The following is a 9,744-nucleotide window of genomic DNA, read 5'->3' on the forward strand; positions in this document are numbered from 1 at the left end:
AAGCAGCTACAGACCCCCAACATATACCGTTGGAAAGGTAATCGCCTCACCTTTCCAACGGCATTGTGAAAAAGGAATAAAAAATATTAAGTTAAAAAAATAAAAATGTACAAAAAAAGTAAAAAAAATGATTTGGAGGTCTCTAAAGGCAGATAAATAAAGATCAAAATTGCCTAGAGACCCCCAAATTCAATTATCTAAACATAAACTAGTTTAACTTTAAAAGAAAAAAAAAAAAGTTTAAGTATTCTAGCTAAATGATCACTGTGGTAGCCAATGTTACCACGGTGATCATATAGCTATGAAAAAGTCACATTCCCTTTTTAAAAATGGCCGATACTAAATTTTAACCCCATGATCCCTTTGATCATGGGGTTAAATTTAGCCAATGGTAGAGGAAGGCAATTTTTGAAATCCTGATGAACTGAAAATATTATTAAAATCAGCCATTTAGCCTGTGCGGTACGTGAGTAACCATCTCATCCCTGGAGCGCCTTGCATTTTTACTGCAAAACTTATTTTTGCTGTAAAAGTGATTTTTTTTTTCCTCCCTTTACCATCATTTCTTTGGGATTGTAAGGGATGTATGGAAAGTATGGTGTGTGCTTCTGCGAGTGAATGGAGATATGAAAGGCGTGTGAATGGTCAGTAATTAGGGTTGAAGCCTTGACGTGGCATTACTGCTCACGTAAGAAGTTAAATTATGGCACAAAAAGTACATATTTGCAAAAACTACACCCCTTGGCGCATCAAATGAGGGGCTGCATGTGTTTCTAGTACAAACCTGGAGTGCGCAAGACACAAATGAACATGTCGCTATGGTTAGAAAAAACATATTTTCTAGCCAAAGCGACATATTCCATCATTATTTGTGCACTCAACTTTTGTCCTAGAAATACATGTAGCCCCTCATTTGAAGCGCCAAGGGGTGTAGTTTCTTGAAATGTGTACTTTATGTACCCTAATTTAACTTCCCAGATGTCTAGACCACTTTAACTTTAGATATGGCAGATTGGAGAATCTTGTTAAAAAATTGTCTTAAAACATTTAGGGGTGATGCCTGCATTTAGACAGCTCTAGACAGCTGGAAAGTTAAATTATGGTACATAAAGTATATATTTTCAGAAACTACACCCCTTGGCACATCAAATGAGGGGTTGCATGTATTCGTAGCACAAGACTGGTGCTTTTAATAAAAAAAATGTTTTATTTTTAGAAGTGTGATATTCACTTATTTGTTGCGCATGTCAAATTTGTGATACAAATACAACTAAGACCTCATTTGCTGCAGCTGGGGTGTAGTTTTAACATCCTGGGCAGCTAGAGCTGTATAATTGACGGCAGCCATGCATTAAATTTAAAGATGTCTTTTGTGATAGTCTAATAAATTTAACTTTTTATTTAACTTTTTTATAAAATATTAGAAAAACACAGTCTACTGTTCTCAATTTCTGTTTATTTTAGACCGGTTACCTACTACAAATATTTAGCAACACAGCTTTTGATATTAGAGTTTAGAAAAATAACATTACGAACTAGTTTTTATTGAGTCGGAAGTGAAAAATTACACTTTTTTCCCATTTTTGGCTTTATTTTGTAAACCTAATGAGACATACACATATAAAAATGGTATATTTGGAATCTGCTGGGTGTGCTGAAAAAAACCAATATATGGTTTATATAGTTTATTCCCAAGAAATTTACTTCTAAACGCGTTTAAACGTGAGATGCACCAAAATGCCGAAAACCAGCTTAGCACCAGGGTGGGAAATGGCTTAGCAGCCAAGGGGTTCAGATTTGGGGGGGTGTCTTATAATCAGGGGCATCTTATAATCGAGCAAATACTGTATTTTTTGTGTGCATTTTTCCCCATACACGTACTTTAGCTATGAATTTACAGCTCCTGGTATATGTCACTGTTACACAATACCATATGTGTTCAGCTACATCTTCTGAGTACAGTTGTCGGGTTTTTGAAAACTAAAAGGCCACATTTGGGGCATGTGCATTTTTCAAAATGGAAATTAGATGTGTGGGCATCCTTGACATTGTTGAACCCGGCCAATTCAATTTACCCCGTCAAATCATACATTTTGTTTATTGTTTTTTTGTTTTTTTAAGGACGCGGTCATCTTGTGAGTGGCAAAATCACTTGCAGTGGTGGTTGTCCTGGGGTGGGAGTTCAGCGACACCATTGAAGTTCGCTGAAGTGTCTCAATCACGAGGCATTCAGGGACACCGAACTCCCATTGATCGCCTCCTAAACTCTTTTAAAACAGACTTCCTCTGACATACAGTGTATGGCAGACCTAGATGTCCCGGGGAGGGGCCAGACGTGGCCCCTGATAGAATAAGACAATCTGTGATATCTTTCCGTGATTCCAATTTTCTTTGGTCATACCATAAGGTAATCCTCCTCTTAACTGGGGACAGTAATATGTAGTAGGGAAGCTATAATTTTCTATCACTCAATTGGGAATCTGTTTGTATAACTTTCTCCAGATGTTTTTGTGGAAACCTCTTTCACTGCATTTTCTCAAATGTTAGTAGATTTGTATAGTTTTAACAGTTTAAAAGTGTATTGATTAAAGTGGAAGTTTGCTGAAAGCATATTAGCCTCGTGAATTCACCAGGCCTAATGAGCTCAGTAAATACATATTAGTTTCTCTCTTGCTGGAGAAACCACCCTTTGTAAGACATAATGCCGGGAATTTAAAAGACAAGCTGTGGGGTTAATGAATACAAAAACACAAGAAAAGCAAACTCCAACACTGAATATTCTATACACCTCTTCCACATGGGGTGCACATCCACATAGAGAAAAAGAGATATTTGACAAAAAATAGTGTAACTCCATATGCAAATAGGGACTTAGCAGTATTGCAGGTAAGTAATGCCCTCACATTTCCAAGGACATAAATGAGCTCATCATAAAATGTTCTTTAATTCTTCAAAGCTGAAAAATATAAAAAACACAGCAACAATGGCATAGTATCACTCTGTTAAGTGGATAAGGTAAAGTATTGCATTTACAACAGATGAAATGTACAAAGGAATTGGCATAAAACCAGGCACAGGGAAGTCCACCACCTAGCAGCAAGAGCTTCCATATGTATCCCTCTCTCTCAACGCGTTTCACCGGACAACCGGCTTCCTCAGGAGAGGAATCATGATTTTCTTTTGCAGCTTGACCGAAGATACAATGTAGATCACCTTCCTTACAGCTCAACAAATCCAGAGTGGTTCATTTTTTAGCTATGAAGAATTAAAGAATATTTTATGATGAGCTAATTTATGTCCTTGGAAATGTGAGGGCATTACTTACCTGCAATACTGCTAAGCCCCTATTTGCATACAGAGTTACAAAATTTTTTGTCAAATATCTCTTTTTCCCTATGTGGATGTGCGTCCCATTTGGAATAGTTTTATAGGGTTAATGAATACACCTGAGAATTATGACACCTGTTTTTTAGTGGCATGAGTATAGTGAAGGGGTTTTTTTGTTTTGTTTTTTTTTTTTTACATTTTCTTAGGGTACTGAACAGCAACTGATTAGGAATTTTACATGAGAAAATGTATTTAACAGGTTAAATACTTGTAAATATACAATTTTTTAATTTGATTATATTTTCTTACCTTTTAGATGCCAAGGTAGATAGTGCCTATGAAAGTCAGTCTGGGGAAATGGAGTGCTCGGCTGGGCCTCCAAAATCCATACTTCCAAGAACCATGAACATGCCTCCAGAACAAACGCCATCAAATGAGCCAGCTATTAGACAATAAATGGTCCTGTTTGACCTGCTTTTCGCAGAATGAACTCCGTTTGGAAACCAATATTGTACAGCGTATCAAAAAGGTTTAGGACATCTGGAACCTTTTTTTTACTTTTTCTATCTTTGAGCATGATCCTTTGGATGTAAGTGACTAGATTGTAATGAAACTGCCTATACAATACCAAACTTTCTTTAAAAGTGGAAACTTCTTATTTTTTTTTTCTTCCCAAAATATACGTTGAAAATTTTTGAAAAAAATTCAAGGTGTTATGTGACTATTCCAAATTTTCTGGAGACCTAATTTCTGTGTTCCTAGCTCATTTTACTAAGTATATTCACTTTTTTGTGTTCACCAATAATCTCCTTCCTATTTAAATGTTTTATTTTTATTAAAAAACAGTTTTAAGTGTCATTTAAAAAAAAATCAACTATATAAATATAATTTTTTTATGTAAAGGAATTCATATTTTTAGTTCCTGACCAGAAACACCAAGGTCAGGATGTGCTTTATTTATGGTGTATAGAAGCATAGGACGTGTGGGAGTCCCATTGTTCTGCTACTAGTCATCAGGCAAAGGGATTTTCATTTTTGTGTTCGAATCTACGTAGGTTAACAGAATTGGTACAATTACAGCAGTAGTCATTGTTTGCATTACATCTAGTGATCCGTAGACTTGTTATGCTCAAAAAACAATTCTGGTACAAATTTAGGAAAGTGGTCTCAAGACTATAGCAACCAATAGAAGGTTCCTGCTTTCGCAGTGATAAATTACAAACTTTTAAACATGCGCATGTCTTCATCGAGGCAAGAGTAGTCAGAACCAAAAAGGGCCTCTCATACTTAGTCATCTTGTAACATTGGTATTTTTTCTAGTGTGACAGATTAGTTTTCCTTACATACACATACCTCTACATATACATGTATCAGGAACTAAACATAATGCATAATATGTAAGAAATAATGCAGTACATCTATATGAAGAGCGTTTTAATTTCATAAATACATGTTGAAAAAACTGAATACAGATGGTTTCTACATTGAATCACGGGTGCATGACTTGATTTACAGGGTTGAAAAATGTATTAAACATTCTCAAGATTACGCATGCATAAATGATGTACAGCTAGTAGGCATAATAAAAAGAACCTAAACCCTGGGCAATGACATGCTGGTCTCTTTGACAGACAGCAAAGATCTGATTAATGCAACTTGATGCACAGAAAGACTGTCTCAAAGTTAAAATAAATAATCATGCTCCTTGTCTGATCACACAAGGCATAGCAAGGAAACAATCTAAAATCAGAAAGAAAACAAGCATCCTTTTATTGTTTGCTGAAACTATACACTTTCAGATGTTTCTTTACTTAAGTGGCATGCAATAAGAACCATGGCGAGTCCATCCTGTGTTATGATCAATGGGTGAATTCTAGACCAGGCTAAATATAAGAAATAAGCATTTTGCAATTCAGTGGCAAATTGGATTTGGAATGTGTTTAAGTGATTGGCTAAGTAGAAACCAAATTACACTATGCAATCAATAATCTGAATTAAGCACCAGTTTCCAAAGTTATTTTAAAGTTAAAATATATACATATGTGAAAGAAAATAAATGTCACACTGATGTATCCTAAATGTAAACATAGAATTTATACTTATCTGAAAGTACACTTTTTTCCAATTGTGATTATAATGACTTGGCTTTTGTAAGTACTCTCATAAAGAAAAATAGCATATTGGAATAGAATTCCTCTTCAAGGATATATACTATATGGACAAGAGTATCGGGACATCTAACTAGAGGACTGCATCGGGAACTTGCAGGTGCGGGCGGTTCTTGGGGTGTTGCGGGAGTGGGCGGTCAGACAATGTACCTGCGGGTCCCAGTAAACCCACGCACTCCTTCACCTTGCTCGCACACAGGGTCTCTTCTCTTGTTCCGCCCAGGAACCCAGCTGAGTCATGTGAATTTATGTCATGTCACATGACGCTGTGTGCGACAACACAAAGGGAGGCTTGCGGGAGTGCGCGGGAAATCTGCAGTTCAGTTAAGGGGGAGTTTGTATGAACAAGTATGCGTGATTAAGGAAATGAATATCTGAATGAGTATATGAATGTTTGTGAATGATGTTTGCGGGAGGGGAACACCCGTTGCAGGAGCGGGTGGTAATGGTCAGAAATTCTGCAGGTGGAAGCGGGATTAAGAAAACAGTCCCGCGCATTACACCAATGGGGACTTTTATGAAATAGCATTTTAACTAATAATTAATAATGTAGTTGAACCCCCCCTTGCAGCTTCCACTCTTCTGGGAAGGCTTTCCACAACATTTCCATTTCCAGGTGAATGTTACTAGTCCAATGTTAGCCTATACTGGGATACAAATGATTGTGGTTATGTGTGAAAGGGATTTTAACTGAGGTTGCATGTGTGTGGTTTATAACAGGACAGGTCAGTGCATAAACTAATCACTGTGGTGGTTACTTATCCACTAAGTAACCACCAGACGCAGTCCTGAAAATATTTTTTTAGTGTCAAGTAGTTATTAATATTGCATTTGTTGTTATAATAAATTATTATTACACAGCTTGTGCAAATTATAGGTTTCCCACTAATCTCAGTTTGTTGAAACTAAAAAGTTGTTTTTGTGATCTCATAACTATGCATTGTGTTGACAGTCTGCAGGAGAGTTGAACGTTTTAGCTGCTTGATGTTGCTCCGCGTATGCATGTATTACCTCATTCCTTCATACTGGTAAAGTTCACTTTAGTAGGCTTTTTATCAGGGGAACATTTATCAAGGCATAGAAGGACAATTTGCCCCTGTGTAGCTGTGATTTTAAGATTTTGGGTTACATGTTTTATCTTAGCCTTAGGAAACATTTATACCCTGACTGTATCCATTCATATGCTAAAAAAAGAAAATAAATGATACAGCCAGCGTTTGAGGGACTGCATAGAAAGTAATTTATATGCAGTTGTGTGGCCAACTGAGCATACTGGCTTGCAGTTGGGCTGAATAGTCCCACCTACTTTGTGACCTTTGTAAATATATCTGGTGTGACAGAGAGCAGGGTATGGTGGATGATAGCATCTACAGTTCACGAATAATACTGCAATACAATGTGTTTGATAACCCAAGGGAGAATAATATGTTACAGTCAGAGTAAAGGACATTCTGTAATTGAGTTTGAGTCCCTGGGTGGAGCATTTTGAAGAGAAGGGAGGGTCAGTACTCGATTCCATAGTTTACTTGCAGCAGGTTAGGAGTCCAGGTGTTCTGGATCTCCCAGGTAGTTAATCACCTGTTAGCAATGAGCAGCACAAGGCCTTTACAAATTGTCCCTGTGAGGGATTCAGTAAAAGAGAACACAGTGAGTAAGACTGCATTTCTCTCCACAAGAGTCTGCTGAGCTATTCCTTAACCCCTTAAGGACAATGGGCACTCCCAAAACCCATTGAAAACCAATGCATTTTGAGTCCATACATGTATGGGCTTTGTCATTAAGGGGTTAAGAAGAAAAAGGTATTTGCTTTATTTTGTTTCCTTGGCAGCAGGTAAGCCGTCCAACTATAGACAGTTACAAATGTAAGTGCTCAGAGAGCAAGGCGTTTCTTTTATTTCTTTTGTTTGAAAGACCTTTCAATAAAAGAGATACAACTTTGTGGTATTTGAGACCCTAAGACTGTGTGATCCTAGCTCACACAGGGAACTGAACTGATCAACACTCCTGTAAATGCATACAGACACAACTAAAGGTTTATATTTGATTAATAACCAATATGGGAAACAAGAAGCTCCGCATTACAGGTAAATATTCCATTACATAAAATAGTTGTCTTACAAATTTATAATGAAAATGTTAAGTCCCCATTTACAAAGAATTTGACATAAACTTTTTTTGCCATTTGGTTTTTTTCACAATTCACATGATATACAAAATAGTAACAACAATCTTATTACAACAGAAACAAGAACATTATTTAGTAACCTATTACCCCTTGACAGTATATGAATTCTTATGGAATAATTTCAGTTTGCATAATTTGCATAAAAGATCTAAAACTATTTATAAGCTTTTGGGACCCCCAAGCCCTCATCTTCAAATGGCAGTAAAATGAGTGAACCACAAGTTCTTTTAATCTTATTGGTGTATCTATGTAGCCATCAATATCCATTATCCTTCATAAAACATGCATTTTTTTTCTCTAACACTAAGGCAACAAGAATTGCTTTCAGCTACATTCTGAAAAGCTAGATAAATGTCAGATTGGAATTTCAGTATTTTAAGAAATTCAAGTTTTTATCCTAAACTCTGTTTATGTTAAATCTGTTCCACATAAAATTAATTCCTGTGAAATAAACACAGGGTCTTTGCAGATGCTTTTCGAGTTTCTATGGCAACAACCTATTAGTGCCTGCTTTCGTGTCAAGTGTGTTTCAGGCTAAAATTCAACTAATTTCAACGTTTTATATCAAAAAAATATATATGGGAAAGGGTTGGACATTCAATAGTACTAGTGCTATATTTAGAAATTGTTGCATGGGCGTCTGTGTGTAGATTGGCCGTTTATTGGCTGTCACACAGTTTTCTGAATCTATATTAGTGGCAAAAACCAACCAGCCAAGATACTCTGAGCATGGCGAGTGTTTTCTACAATATATCCACAGAGGCAGCTGGGGCTACAGACATAACTAGTAACTCTGTGAATTTGCCCTGGAGTGGCTGTGTATGGACTTCAAAATGGAACACCACCGACCAAGCCTCATTCCATGCTCCCATCTCTCAAAGGACATGAAATGGTATGAAACCAAATTTGATAAAAGATGAAATGGAAAGAGACAAAGAAGATTGACCGAGTCCCATTAGTAGTCACATACAACCCCCAGCTTGGGTCCTATGCCAAATAGCAAAATACTTTAAACAACACTACATAAAGATCAGAAACCGAAACACATACTCACACTCCCTAAACAGACCAAAAACGGCACTTCTCTTTCACCTGTCACTGAAAGAGATGTGAAACCTGTGAACACACACACCAGACATGGTACCAATATCACATACAGTCCTACACCGTAACGTTCATGGTACCTTCTCTGGTTTTATTTACACTGCCTTTACACACACCTGCCCATTAACACACATATACACATACACTGCCCTTACACACACCTCCCCATAAACACACATATACACATACACGTGTACGTGTGTTTATGGACAGGTGTGTGTAAGGGCAGTGTATGTGTATATGCGTGTTTATGGACAGATGTGTGTAAGGCAACGTGTATGTGTACACACCTGCCCATTAACACGCATATACACATACACTGCCCTTACACACATGCTCATTAATACGCATATACACACATACTGCCCATACACACACCAGCTTAAAAACTTACACACCTGCCCATTTACACACATACACTGCCCCTACACAAGGCTGTCCATACACACGTGTATACACATACACTGCCCTCACACTCCCCTGCCTTTACACACACACATATAAACAAACACCAGCTTACAAAGACACAAATACACATCCCTTACACCCCTTTCTCCCCATCTCTTACTTTTCTCATCTTTCATCATCCATCATCTTCTATCTTCCATCCTGTGATGGGTGCGTGAAGTCTGGCACTCCATGCCTCTGCTTTAGTGCTCCCTCATAACTATACTCCGGCTACTGATGCAGAGCGGCGGGGTGACGTCATATCCCGGCGCTCTGCATCATTTGCCGGCGCATAGTGATTAGGGAGAACGGAAACCGAGGTCTATCAATTCCCTAATGTTGGGCCGGTTAGAGGGGGATTGCGATCACCCCAACCAGCCCTGCTCATCGGACACCTCCTCCCCAGACCAGTGCTGATGGTGCCCCACAGGGGATGCTTGATGAGCAGTGCTGGTTAGGGATAACACAATCGTGCATCTGCCTCGGCGATCCCCTGAAGACTAGCCCAGTGGA

Source organism: Sceloporus occidentalis, unplaced genomic scaffold, assembly GCF_023333645.1.
Source record: "Sceloporus occidentalis isolate IW3139 unplaced genomic scaffold, rSceOcc1.0.p SCAF_172, whole genome shotgun sequence".
Classification (NCBI taxonomy): Eukaryota; Metazoa; Chordata; class Lepidosauria; order Squamata; family Phrynosomatidae; genus Sceloporus; species Sceloporus occidentalis.